The 13966-nt window shown below is 37.3% G+C and overlaps 1 pseudogene across 1 annotated transcript in view; it reads right to left on the bottom strand.

Annotated features, from left to right (window-relative positions):
* The window catches only part of LOC149236455 (outer envelope protein 64, chloroplastic-like), a 348403-nt pseudogene that overhangs the window by 208949 nt on the left and 125488 nt on the right, over positions 1-13966 (bottom strand). The window contains exon 4 of the transcript XR_016246219.1: positions 9854-9979. The product of XR_016246219.1 is annotated as an outer envelope protein 64, chloroplastic-like (transcript). The remainder of the gene's footprint in view (positions 1-9853; positions 9980-13966) is intronic.

Below are 13966 nucleotides of genomic sequence, written 5' to 3'. Positions count from 1 at the left end.
TGTCCGCATGAACAGGTCTCCTTTGCCTGCGTGAACAGATCTTCCTTTGCTGCGTGAACAGGTCTTCCTTATGTTATCACTGCAGCTCTTTTATTTACTGCGGCTACATTTATATGAGACTGCGTGAACCCAGCGTTAACATCCACACGTTGACAACGTTTATCATTGACAGCGTATGACCTGCCATGACATGTAAGTCTCCAGCGTTGACTGCGTATATATTTCTGAGTGCCCAGCGTGTATATATATAATACCCACCATATATATATAATGCCCAAACCATGACTGCGTTTAACACGCTTTGATCCTTACCTTGTTGTGGCTTCATAACTGCGAATAGATCAATAACTTTAGGGCTTGAACTCTGTGTATAGAAGCTCCTTGACTGGACAACGTACTGTGTTTAGGGCTTGAGCTCTGCGTATAGAACCTTCTTGTCTGGACAGTGTTGAGACTTCCTCAATTAGCTGTGTTTTATGTGTCTCCATGATCTGCGTGATAGGTTTTCATGACTGCATTGGTAGGGCATCATCTTAGGGCCAATGCGTGTTTCTCTTGGTGTCTCACTCCTCCAAAAACCCGAGACGTGGAGAGGAGGAGATCACTCAAGAATTGTGTCTCATTGACATCAAATCCTCTTATATTTATACTAATGTGTAGATGATGAATAGACATGACGTTTGGGCTTCTAGAGCCTACATAAGAGTTGGTCGGCTTGATAATAATTATATAAACAAAATAAATTCATATCTCCATAAATACTTATCGGAATCGGATGATCTTTGGATCAATCCTACACCTCTCGACGAGAGGGATCCAATAAAAATATCAGCTGCCATAAATAAGCCGACCCACATGGAGTTTGGCCCTAGTTGCCAATTTAACAACAACCGATTCACAACAATCCGTCACTAGTTCAATCCCTAGTGCGTTCAATTCACATCAGTCAACCACCCTCATTGCAGTTGTCTGACACCAACGCAGTCGTTGGAGTCCACCATCTACCGTCAGTCATAGCCCACACACCAACATCGACCATCGTCGGCCATCGTTTTTAGCGACCGCATTCTCCCACCATTCCATTCTTCTACTCCCCATCACCGACGTCGTCGTTGGAAATCCTCTTCCACCACGCGAAGACATCGTTGCAAATCCTATTTGACTACACTCAAGAAGTAGATCATTCTTCTGTTACTATTGTAAATTATAATACCTTGACAAGACTACAAACGGAAGAAGAAAAATCGACTAAACTATACACCTAAACTTTTGTTGTCCCTCTGTAGTGCATATACATTTTGTGGTCATCTATCCCTTGTTCATGTTGTTCGGAACGTTGGGTGAGAGAAACGTTGTAACCCTTGGTTTATGTAAAGGCATGACTATAAGTGAATTTAACAGGTAAAAACCACCCAAACTTAAATAATATAAACGTAATAAGAAGGGCCACGAAGGGAGATATCATTAATCCCTTACTTTATATATATATATATATATATATCCTAAACTAAGTTAATATAAGGCTTATTTGACCCACTTTTATTTAAAAAAAGGGGGACATTTGTTTTAAGGTGAAGGTATTTATTAAGTCAAAGGAAATATACTTCTAAAGTTCTAAAAAGAGATACCTTGGAAAGTATAAAAGAAGAATATTATTTTAATTGATATAGAGACATTTATAAAGGAAAAAATGGTTACTTTAAAAAACCCTAAGTTCATCCAGGAAAAAATGGAAAGGAAACCAGTAATAAAAGATTTCCTAAAACATTTAGTAAATGTATTAGTACACTATTTAAAATCAAAGGATCACTCACAGGACAAGATATTATAATCTCTATCAGTCCTACTGAAGATAGTAATTATGTTAATCCTAAATGTCCTAACCAATTAGTGATTCTTGAATCGAATATAATTGAACGAATTTTGTTGACACAAGTGACAAACAATACGACATAAGCAATTTATAACTAAGTATTAGGGATTATACTTTTATCTCGCAATTCACCATGAAAACCATATTTTTTTGACGATAGTGACTTTGTTTTGGGTTCACCCTCGATGAAAACCCTAGGTTCTTTTATCCTAAATACGAAAAATAACTTTTTGACATTTTTCCCACAAAAAGAAAAAAAACAACACTACAGGACGTTACTTTGAAGCCAGATTTAGTGACGCCAGAAGACATACAAAAAATCTCAAAAGTAATTCTTCAAGAAAGTAAAAAGGCGATACAAAATATGCAAAGGGAAGTTGACAAAATCATCGCCGACAAAAACGAAGAAATTACTTGTCTAAAGGACCATAGTGAGAAATTACTCACTCAAATTAAGAAACTTAAAAATGATAAGCAATCATTGAAAAATAAACTAGAAGAACTCATCACAAAAGATGTATCGAAGTCGTTAGATGTAACCATCCAAATTGAAGATAAGGGAACGAATACCGATCCAGTCAATATCACACCTCAAAAAGAGGACAAACCAGTTGGAAGGAAAAACATATTCAAATTTTGTAGTCAAATGATGAAAAATCCAAAAGAAGATTTTGTAACCAAATCAACAACATCAATATTTGAAGTAAATAAGGAAGTTGTTACACACAAGGTAAAAGAAAATCAAACCATAAGAACTCCCTCTCGACATCTGAATCACAAGAGCAGACAACTCAATCAATCTGCACATACGTATCACTCAAGATCAGAAACAACAAACTTTTGTTCCGAAGACTACTAATGTCAGTGCAATTCAGTCTTGTGATAAAAGTTCATACGAAGTATCTAGTAACCACAAGATTCCGCAGAAGATTGATTTAGGATCGTTAAATCCTTTCTCAATTTGAAAGTTTTGTTTATCACTCAAAGGATCATATCAACTTGTATCAACAAAGATAACAATTCTGAGACGAGAAGGCATTCGAAATAGAAGAAAAAAACAGATCAAGCCCTTTCATCAGGAAGCTTTGAGGACAAAACTTTTTGAAGAGGAAGACAATGTTATGAATAAAATATAGATATAAATAATGTAATTATAAATAAAGTAAATATAAATAATAATAACACATCATAAATAATGATTAATTAGTAATTAGTTAATGAAGAGGTATGTCCCTAAGGACATGACTGTTCATAAAGGGACACCTGCCTAGGGTATATAAGTAGTCTCTCACTCTCATTTGTAACATCATTCTCATTCATATATATATATATATATATATATATATATATATATATATATATATTCTTGTATCTCAATGGAGATTTTCATATTCCAAGTCTTCTAGAGTATTTAACTTTTGAGAATACAAATTTTGTTCGTTACATTGGTATCAAAGCATGTTGAAAAAGGTGTAACTAGGTTCGGTCTTCATAGTATGAAATGTATTCTTGTAAATTATAAAATGAAAAGAAATTATTATTAATGAAGCATGGGTTTCATGCTCAAGTTCTTTTATTTTATAGGTCAAGCACCCATTGAGTGTTTCTAGGGCTTGTCAAAGGTTTAAGAGTCAATGTCATATATTGAAGAGCATATGGGTACATTGTATCTTGTAAAGACAACATTGTTGTCTTTAAAGCGTCGAAATACCTCCAAGATCAAGTCAGCCTAGAAGCTGTCAAAGTCAACCTACATGAAGAGCCATGTCTACCCTTGAAGAACCCTATATAGAGAGAGGAACTTGTCCTTCATTAGACACAATCATCTCATTCTATGCGAAGAAGAAGAAAGCAAAGGAATTCGAAGAAGAAGGGCGAAGAAGAGAAAAAGAAAGTCGAAGTGCTTGGGTAAAGTCTCTTTCTCTCTCACGTACAAGTCGAAGCCAGGGGTCTGAGTTGGGGCTATCTTTGGTTCTATCTTAGAGGAAAGAGAGAGGAAGTCAAGCGAAGATCACTTAGGGTATCTCACTAGACCTAAGTCACAAGGAAAGGCAAGTGAAGGGAAGAGAAGATCATACGAAGAAGATTGAAGTCTTCTAGAGGAGCAGCAGTAGTCGCCAGAAGATAGAATTTCAGATCTGCAATAGGAGGTCAAAGTTCATGCAACAGGAGGCCGAGTTGATCTTGATCTTGGAGAGTATTTGTCTAAATCATTATGTCACGGTATTCGTCGAAGGATCTATTCGAAGAGAAGAAATTTAAGGGTTTTCCCCTCAAGAGGAGGGGTTTTGGCCCTGGCTTGCAGCGTATATACCGTGTGACTATTCTTATTGTTTTGGTAGTTGTTTGATGTATCTCAAACTATAATAATAAGGAACAAAGCTAATAACGAAAAAGGTAACACAAACAGTTATCAAATTAAAGAGAATTAACATATTCACTACCCTATTGAATTCTCAACATGGAATCGGAGCTAAGGTCATCTAAGGGCATCATGAAGATCACCTCTACAGTGAAGAAGTTCATCAAGAAGATTGCAAGCCATCTCAAGAAATGTATCAAGGCAGCATGGAGTTTCCTATTCTCTACTAAGAAGAGATCAATCAAAGAAAAGGATGAAAGTCTCTTCTCGGCTCTCTCTGGCACATTCCAAGATGAAAACATTTGGATAGTTGATAGTGGTGCATCAAGGCACATGACTGGCCACTCTAATCAATTGAAGACCTTATCAAAAGGAAAATTCGTTTATTCAGTGCAACTTGGAGATAGCAAGAGCTATCCCATGAAAGGCATTGGACCAACATCCATAAAGCTAGAAGATGGAAGTAACATTCACCTCAACAACATTCTATTTGTTCTAGGTTTTCACAAAAATTTACTTTCCATTTCAAGTCTAGAAGAAAAGGGTGATAGAGTAGCTTTCATTGATGGTAAAGTCATTGTATGGAGTAAAGGTTCAAGTATAGATCAAGCTAGAGTCATTGGCATTCATGAAGAAAGACTTTACAGACAAATGTCTCTTGTGGCCCAAGCCCTAGTTCACATTGAAATTAGCCCATGTGAACTCTGACATAGAATATTTGGTCATCTACAGTTCAAAATCCTTCCAACTCTAAGTTCCATAGTAGATGGAATTCCAAATCTGAAAGAAGATCATGGAGGGGTTTGTAAGGGATGTGCATTAAGCAAAAATACCAAGAAACCATTTGGAAGCAGTGCTTCAAGGTCAAAAGAAATCCTGGATCTCATTCACTCCAATGTATCTGGACCTATGACTCCTAAATCTCTTGGAGGTCAACTATATTATGTCACACTCATCGATGATAATTCAAGAAAAACCTGGGTTTACCTAATGAAAACCAAGGATGAAGTATTTCCAAAATTCAAGAATTCAAAGTTGAAGTGGAAAATCTTACAGGAAAAAGAATCAAGATATTAAGATCTGATAATGGAGGATAATATATATCGAAAGAAATTATAGCATTCTGTAAGGAGTCTGGGATTAAGAGGGAGTTGATAGTCCCATACAATCCCGAGAAAAATGGAGTTGTAGAACGGAAGAATAGATTCATTGAAGAAAGTGTAAAAGCAATGATACACGATCAAGATCTTCCTAAGTTCCTGTGGGGAGAAGCCACAAAGACCATTGTCTACATTTAGAATCGAAGTCCACATAGATCTCTAGACAACAAAACTCCAGAAGAAGTGTTCACTGGAAAGAATCCATCTGTAGATCATCTTCGAATCTTTGGGTGTCCTGTATATATCCACATACCCAAGGATAAAAGAAAGAAGTTGGACCCTTCAGGAATGAAGGGAACATTTGTTGGGTACAACAACTCATCAAAAGCTTATAGAATCTACATGAAAGATGGACATCACATAGAAGTTATTCGTGATGTCATATTTGACGAAAGTATAGCTTTCAAGAAATCAAAAGAACTTTCCATGGACTCTGATGATGAAGAACTTCCCGTATTTAAAAAGGAAGTGGATAAGGGAGAAGAAGAATCACACCATGAAGAAGAAGGTCCTAGTGAGCCATTCAACCTGTGGTTATTCCTGAAACAAGAAAAAGACCTAATTGGTTAGAATCTACTCTACTTGATGCAGAGGTTCATGAAGCAATGAAAGGATCATTCAGAGAGAGAAAGAAACCCAAAAGATATTATGGGTATGTTGCATAAATGACAAAACTAATAAAATCATAACCATCCACTTTTGAAGAGGCTGTAAACAATCAAGAATGAAAGGATGCCATGAATGAAGAATATCAATCTATAATGAAGAATGGAGTCTAAGAGATCATACCTAGCCCGACGACAAATTTGTGGTTACTTCCAAGTGGATCTATAAGATCAAAGTTTCAAACATGCAGCAAATGGAAGTATAGATAAGTATAAAGCAATAATTGTGGCTAAAGCCTTCTCTCAACTTGAAGGCATCGACTATGAAGTATGAAGAGACATTTTCTCCAACAGCAAGATATACAACGATTCAATCATTAGTCTTAGTGGCAGCTTCGATGGGATGCAACATCCACCAAATGGATGTCAAGACTGCGTTTCTGAATGGCACAATAGATGAAGAAGTCTATATAGAACAACCCTTGGGATTCGAAGTTAAAGATAGGAAGGCATATGTTTGCAGATTGAAGAAAGCATTATATGACCTCAAGCAAGCACCAAAGGCATGGTATGCTAGAATGGATGCATACCTACAAATAATAGGCTTCACAAAAAGTTCTACTGATCTGAACCTTTAAATCAAGGTTGTAGATGGAGAACCTGTAATCATTCTTTTGTATGTAGATGATCTTCTCTTGACAAGTGTAGAAGGTCGAATTGAAGAATGTAAGAAGCAACTAGCAGCAGAATTTGATCTGAAGGATCTTGGGTTGATGCATTACTATTTAGGACTAGAAGTATGGCAAAGATTTGATGAATTCTATTTGGGTCAATGAAAATATGTGATCAAGATGCTGAAAAGGTTTGACATGATGGATTGCAAACCTATGACAACTCCGATGGTCACAAAATTGAAGAAAATAAGGAGTTCTAAATCTAGCTGAGTGGATCCTTCCAAGTATAGACATCTTATTGGCTCATTGATGTACTTGGTGAATACTCGACCAAACATATGTTTTGCAGTAAATGTTCTCAGTCAATTCCAAGTGGAGCCGAAGCATGATCATTGGGTAATAGCAAAACACATTCTGAGATATCTGCAAGGAACCATCCACTACTGTCTAAAGTAAGATAGAAGAATGATGTCCAACTAATTGGATATACAGATTCTGACTGAGGAGGCAGTGAGCAAGATGGAAGAAGCACTACGGGAGGATGTTTCAATTTAGGATCCTCCATGGTCTCATGGATGAGCAGAAAGCAAGACACCATTGCCTTGAGTGGTGCTGAGGCTGAATATGTTGCAGCCTGTGAAGTAAGCAAAGAAGTAGTATGGTTGAGGAAGTTGTTATCCGACTTGTTTGACGGACCAATGAACCCTATAGTGATACTTTGTGATAATACCAGTTGTATACATTTGTTTGAGGATCTAGTGTTTCATGGAAAGACAAAGCATATAAACTACAAGTATCACTACATACAAGAGCTAGTACAAAATGGTGTGTTGCAACTACAGTAACTCTCCATTGATGAGTAGGTAGCTGACATACTAACAAAGTCACTTCCCAACAAGAAGATTGTATACTTAAGAGACAAGATTTGGTTGGTTGATGTATCATCCCTAATTGAGAGGGAGAGATAGACACATTATTCTTGTCTTCAAATAGGAAGATAGAATAGAGGATTGGGTAATTATTTGGCATTCAATACTCTTTGAGGATGAGATATCGCATCCAAAATAAGAGGAATCGTGGAGGACCGATATTCATTGAGGGTTGGCTACCCAAGACAAGAATAGTCCCATGGAAGGTCATACTTGGTGAACACTAAGGTGGAGTATGTACCTTGAGAGACAATGATTATGGTGTCTATACATCATTGGCCTCGCCAGCATTGTGCTCGGATCTTGTGGAGAGACAGTGTTGTTAGTCAAGGCCTTGCTATGTGACAATACTAGTTGTTATGATATTATACAAATGGGTTACCGATCCAACTCTTTTTATGAGATCTTTTCAGATTGAGAATGACCATGTACCTCTTATGAATACCTCCCTAATTAAGAGGGTGTGTTGAAAAATGTGTAACTAGGTTTGGTCTTCATAAGTATGAAACGTATTCTTGTAAATTATAAAATGAAAAGAAATTACTTTAATGAAGCATGGGTTTCATGCTCAAGTTCTTTTATTTTATAGGTAAAGCACCCACTGAATGCTTCTAGGGTTTGTCCTAGGTTTAAGAGGCATTTTCATATATTGAAGACCCTATGGGCACATTGTATCTTGTAAAGAAAAATTTGTTTGTCTTTGAAGTGTCGAAATACCTCCAAGATCAAGTCAGCCTAGAAGTTGTCAAAGTCAGCCTACATGAAAAGCCACGTCTACCCTTGAAGAAGCCGATATATAAAGAGGAACTCGTCCTCCATTAGACACACTCATCTCATTCTATGCGAAGAAGAGGAAAGCAAAGGAAGCCAAAGGAGAAGGACGAAGAAAAAAAAGGAAGTAGAAGTGCTTGGATAAAGTCTCTCTCTCACACGTACAAGTCGAAGCTAGGGTTTCTGCATTGGGGCTATCTTTGGTTCAATCTTAGAGGAAAGAGAGAAAGGAAATCAAGCAAAGGTCACTTAGGGTATCTCACTAGCCCTAAGTCACAAGGAAAGGCAAGTGAAGGGAAGAGAAGGCCATATGAAGAGGATCGAAGTCTTCTAGAGGAGCAGCAACAGTTGCCGGAAGACAGAATTTCAGATCTGCAGTAGGAGGTCGAAGTTCATGCAGCAGGAGGCCGAGTTGATCTTGATCTTGGAGGGTATTTGTCTAATTCATTAGGTCACGGTATTTGTCAATTGAAGGATCTATAAGAAGAGAAGAGATTCAAAGATTTTCCCCTCAAGAGGAGGGGTTTTGGCCCTAGCTTGCAGCCTATACACTATGTCACTATTCTTATTGTTTTGGTAGTGTTTGATGTATCTCACACTATAATAATAAAGAACAAAGCTAATAAGGAAAAATGTAACACAAACAGTTATCAAGTTAAGGAGAATTAACATATTCACTGCCCTACTGAATTCTCAACAGAGCATTCCTCTGAGTAAACGAACTTTGTTCGTTACAAAGTATTAGCATGCTTGCAAATATTTCTTCACTCAATTGAAATTTGCTGTTGCATACAATTTAAAGTACATACAGACAGATGAAAAAATAACCATACACAATAAAGAACAAAGCTAATAAGGAAAAAGGTAACACAAACAGTTATCAAGTTAAAGAGAATTAACATATTCACTTCCCTACTGAATTCTCAACAGAGCATTCCTCTGAGTAAACGAACTTTGTTCGTTACAATGTAGTAGCATGCTTGCAAATATTTCTTCACTCAATTGAAATTTTCTGTTGCATATATTTTAAAGTACATACAGACATATGAAAAAATAACCACACACCCTGATTCAAACAAATACTCATTTGGAGGGTAAGATGAACTAAAGGTACTCTTTATATGTGAAAATTTTAAGTACAATGTAATAATATCTAACACAAAACAAAGCCAAGAATATTTGGGTCTCACACAAATAACCTACATAAATTCTATGAATGTATTAGCACGCTTGCAAATATTTCATCACTTAATTGAAATTTGTTGTTGTATGCAATTTAAAGTATATACAGAAATATGAAAAAGTAATTATACACCCTGATTCAGACAGATACTCATTTGGAAGATAAAAAGAACTAAAGGTCCTCTTTATATGCAACCATTTAAAGTACAATATAATAATCTCTAACACAAAAATAAAAATAAAAAAGCCAAGAATATGATGCAAGGAAAATCTTGGCTATTTTATCTAATTTCATACCAACAGTATCAAAACTCTCAGCCATTGGCACAACACCAATGGTGGAAACAGCCCCATGGGAAGGACGGAACCCTAGAATACCACAGAATGCAGCAGGGGCTCTGACACTTGCTCCTGTATCTGTACCTGCAGAAGGAAAAAACACAGACACTGGAGCAATCAATCATACGACTTGGTAGTAAAAGCATCATGCAGAATGTTAAAAAAACTATATTATAAATAAGGGAAGTTCTAAAAAGACAATCATGCAATATTTTCCATCTATAAGTGCTGTTCTTCTCTGTCCATAAATATTATTTTAAAAAGTGAACATGAAATATCAAAATATATCGTAGCATTTTTTGCATACATTTATTCTCCCAGAAGTTTCACACAAAGACCTCTCTAAACCACTTTTGCAGAGCAGAGATGAGTTTGTGAAAGTAGAGCATGAGATAAAGAAATCACAGGAGATGCCACATATCAGAAATCACACCTACTAAGTGAATGGCAAGGCAGAGACAAACAAAGAATGTCAGATGTTGCAGATTGAAAGCAGAAACATTCACAAAAAAGTGGGTTGAAAGTTTTCCAAATTTTTTCTCCTGCAATCCTTCTCACAGTGACCAGGTTTTCCACAATAATGGCACTTTCCTAGTGGGACTTGTGGATATAGAGATGACAGGAATCAGGATGGTATAGGTTGTTGAATTTGACAAACATGCTTTTCATATTACTTTATAAGGTTATTTCAAATTCTAGCGGATGCCCAGTGACCAATTTAGATGGATATGAAGAGCATCTATGAGAAGCCTTTTATGGCTAGCAGGAGTAAGGAACTATATGATAAAATCAAATCAAAGCCCCCAATTGTAGCACATCTTAATAAAATATGTACCATACAAGATGTTGAAGCCAAATGGGCTAGGAAACATTAAGATATATAGAAAGCCAACTAGTCCTCTAAGACCAGGGTGCTTGCATGATTGGTTCTCAGTCAAACCCTTGTTATCTAACAGATGGTTTTGTGATTTGTCACAAATCAGAGACTATTGAGCATGTGTTCTAGAAGTGCATAGCCGTGAGATTATTTTTTTGGAACAGGTTGCCTATGAGTATGACATACTTTTTTTCAACCCTGTTCACTGAAGAGGGGTCATTTTGGGTGACAACTAGATGATCAGACAGTATGGCAACGGAACATGGAACGCCATAAGTTCAAGAGGAATCTTCCCCTTTTCCTTCAGGAGAGACTACAACATTTAAAGAAAGATTGGCAGATCATGATCCGGCCAAAACTGTCATTTTCTATCTAGTCGTGGCCTCTATTGAAATTCAGAGAGAGGACAATATGTTGAACCTCCTTTGGCCCATTGATTTGTTCACCTTGATGTACTTTGTGTATTCACCATAGTTGTCAAAATGGGTAGAACCAGACCAAGACCAGTCAGTTCAAACTTCAAACTTGTTTGTTGTTTGGGCCTGTTACCAACACATGTAAATAACCCTTGGGAGAAATTGTTTCTCCTATTGTGTCAACCAACCAGACAACAGCCCTATCAGGATCCACTGATAGCTAGCCTCAAATGCCTCTCATCTATGCTCCAGTCAGTGCTTTCTTCATCTAGCTTGCTCATCCGATGAAGGTGGGTCATCAAATATGAGATACATTAACCATTTTTATATTGAAGTGCTCTCATTTAACGTTTGAAGGCATTCTAGTATGGGTTACAGGTTGAATTGGATGATACAGATAGACCACTTTTGACAGTACATGTGTTCCCTTGCTTCATGTTGGTGTTATCACTTGCCCCTATTCCAGTGTGACCTTCCTTGAGGCCTTTCTTCCATTATCTAGGAGGCGCACAAATTGGAGGCTCTAATTGATGTTGTCTATCCATGGTAATCCATACTTAACACCTTCCATCTTTCCCATATATCCATATCCCATCTTTGGGTTGATTACTATCTATCACCAGTATCGGTTCCCTGTTTTCCTCATTCATAAGTAGGGACATGGAAACATTGCCGTAAGAGGTTGATGAAATAGAATGAAAAGAAAAAGCATGAACTATAATGTTAAAATGCAAAAGATTGGCAGGGAGAAATAAAAATGTGGACAAAAGCTTAGCCTAACCTCTACCCCCCTCATTAGCCCTCACCTAGTTCTTGGCTAATGTGTGAACTATCTAAATGAAAGGAACTTTGAATATCCCGATTCCCAACCCCAATGAGTAATGAAACACCTCACCTTTAAGTGGTCAATGATAAGTCAATGAAACCTTGTAATCCAAGCTATATATGTAAAAAAGGAAAATCACTCATGAAAAAGGTGCACAAGAAAGGTGGTAAAAATAAGTTGACGAAAGGAGTAACTCAAGTCCCATGATTGTTCCTTGTTATGAACATAATTTATGTAAAAATAATAAATATAGATATTAAAAAATAATCATAATAATATGTAATTAAATAATAATTAGTTAAACAAAGAGGCATTTCTCTACAGACATGACTCTTTGTGAAAGGGTACTTCCTGGCTATATATACAAGACCCTACTCTCAATTGCATCATCAATCTTATTCATACTTTCTAATATATATTCTTGTATCTCAATGGAGATTTACATATTCCAAGTCTTCTGGAGTATTTAACGTGAAGAACGAACTTTGTTCGTTCCACTGGTATCATAGTAGTTCGATCCTCCGACCGCTCAACCGCTGCACAAGAGCTTCATTCTCCAGTCCAGGTCTTTGACCATTGAAATTCGTCAACTTTGTTGTCGTTGAAGCATTTTGCTACAAAACTTTTGGAGTTTCTCCGTTGCTGAGTTCGTGAGAGGCCCTTGGCCATTTTTAAGGAAGAAAAAAAATAAAAAAACAATTATATTAAAAAGAGGTACATATTTAAAATATATATATATATATTAAAAAAAATAAAAATCAAAGAAAATCATATAACAAAAAATAAAAATAAAACTAAAATAACATTATGTGTGGACCACAGGATGTCGCCACCACAACAGCCAGTCAATCGTGCAAACCTATACCCCTCCACCACCACTATCGAGCACAACCATAGAACGCAATTATCCACAAATAGCCACAACCTGTGACGACTGTTGTTTTCCACAACCTTTGACGACTACCAACAAAAGGTTGCCCCTCAAGTACACTCTAGCGCCAGGATTTTTGTTAGCCACTGCCAAACACCATTGCAACTATTGCCCCTCGCTACCCTTCGACTCTTCATCCATTGTTCCGTTGTTCATCCACCACCACGCAGCCACCCGATTCATATGCTTTCTCTGTCATCCATAGAAACCGCACTCCTGGCCCCAACACACCACAAATTTTGCCATTCCTAATCAAGCCTCAACATACCAGAGAAGTCACCGCTAACAGCCTGTGAGTTGCTCCCCGTGGCACCGCTCCTTATTGACCATCGATCCCTGTGTGTAAGTCTGCCACAATCCACCATCCATTGTAGCCACCTTCGCCACACAAAGCGTCCACTAAATTGTTCGTCCTGCAGCTGCGAAGCCACTATCCCTACTTTGTTTCAATCCTTACGTCTCTCCACCGTCCTTCGTCAACCACAACTCCTAATTCGCTTCCCAAAAGGCAAGAACAAAACTAAGAAGCAATTGCAACCCAAACGCCAAAAAAATCTCGGAGTTGGAAATACAAAACCCGGGGTAGCAGTTTATAGAGACTATATGCAAGAACACGCAGTAATATGTAAATTCATGGGCATCTGGCCCATAGAGAAAGCACTAAACTAGTGGATTCAATACAAATGGAAACCAAAGGGAGAAATCAAACTACAACTAGGCTTAAAAGGGTTTTTTACAATCATCTTTGATCTCTTGGAAGACAAAGATAGGATATTTGAGGGAGGCCCCTACTTCTTCAACTCTACAGGACTTTATATGAGATTCTGGAAAGAAAACTTCACTCCAGAGAAAGAGGACTTCACTAGGGTCCCAGTCTGGGTTCGCCTCTACTCTCTGCCAACTGATTACTGTGCTCCATCAGTCCTCAAAGGCATTGGAGACCAACTAGGAGAATATATAAAAATGTCTGAGGGCACACGAAACGGACATTATGTTTCATATGCCAGAATATGCGTTTACA

This window comes from Pinus tabuliformis, chromosome 8, assembly GCF_031772625.1.
Source record: "Pinus tabuliformis cultivar Carrire ecotype Pingquan chromosome 8, CPIR1, whole genome shotgun sequence".
Taxonomy (NCBI): Eukaryota; Viridiplantae; Streptophyta; class Pinopsida; order Pinales; family Pinaceae; genus Pinus; species Pinus tabuliformis.
This window is presented reverse-complemented; position numbering and strand designations above follow the sequence as displayed.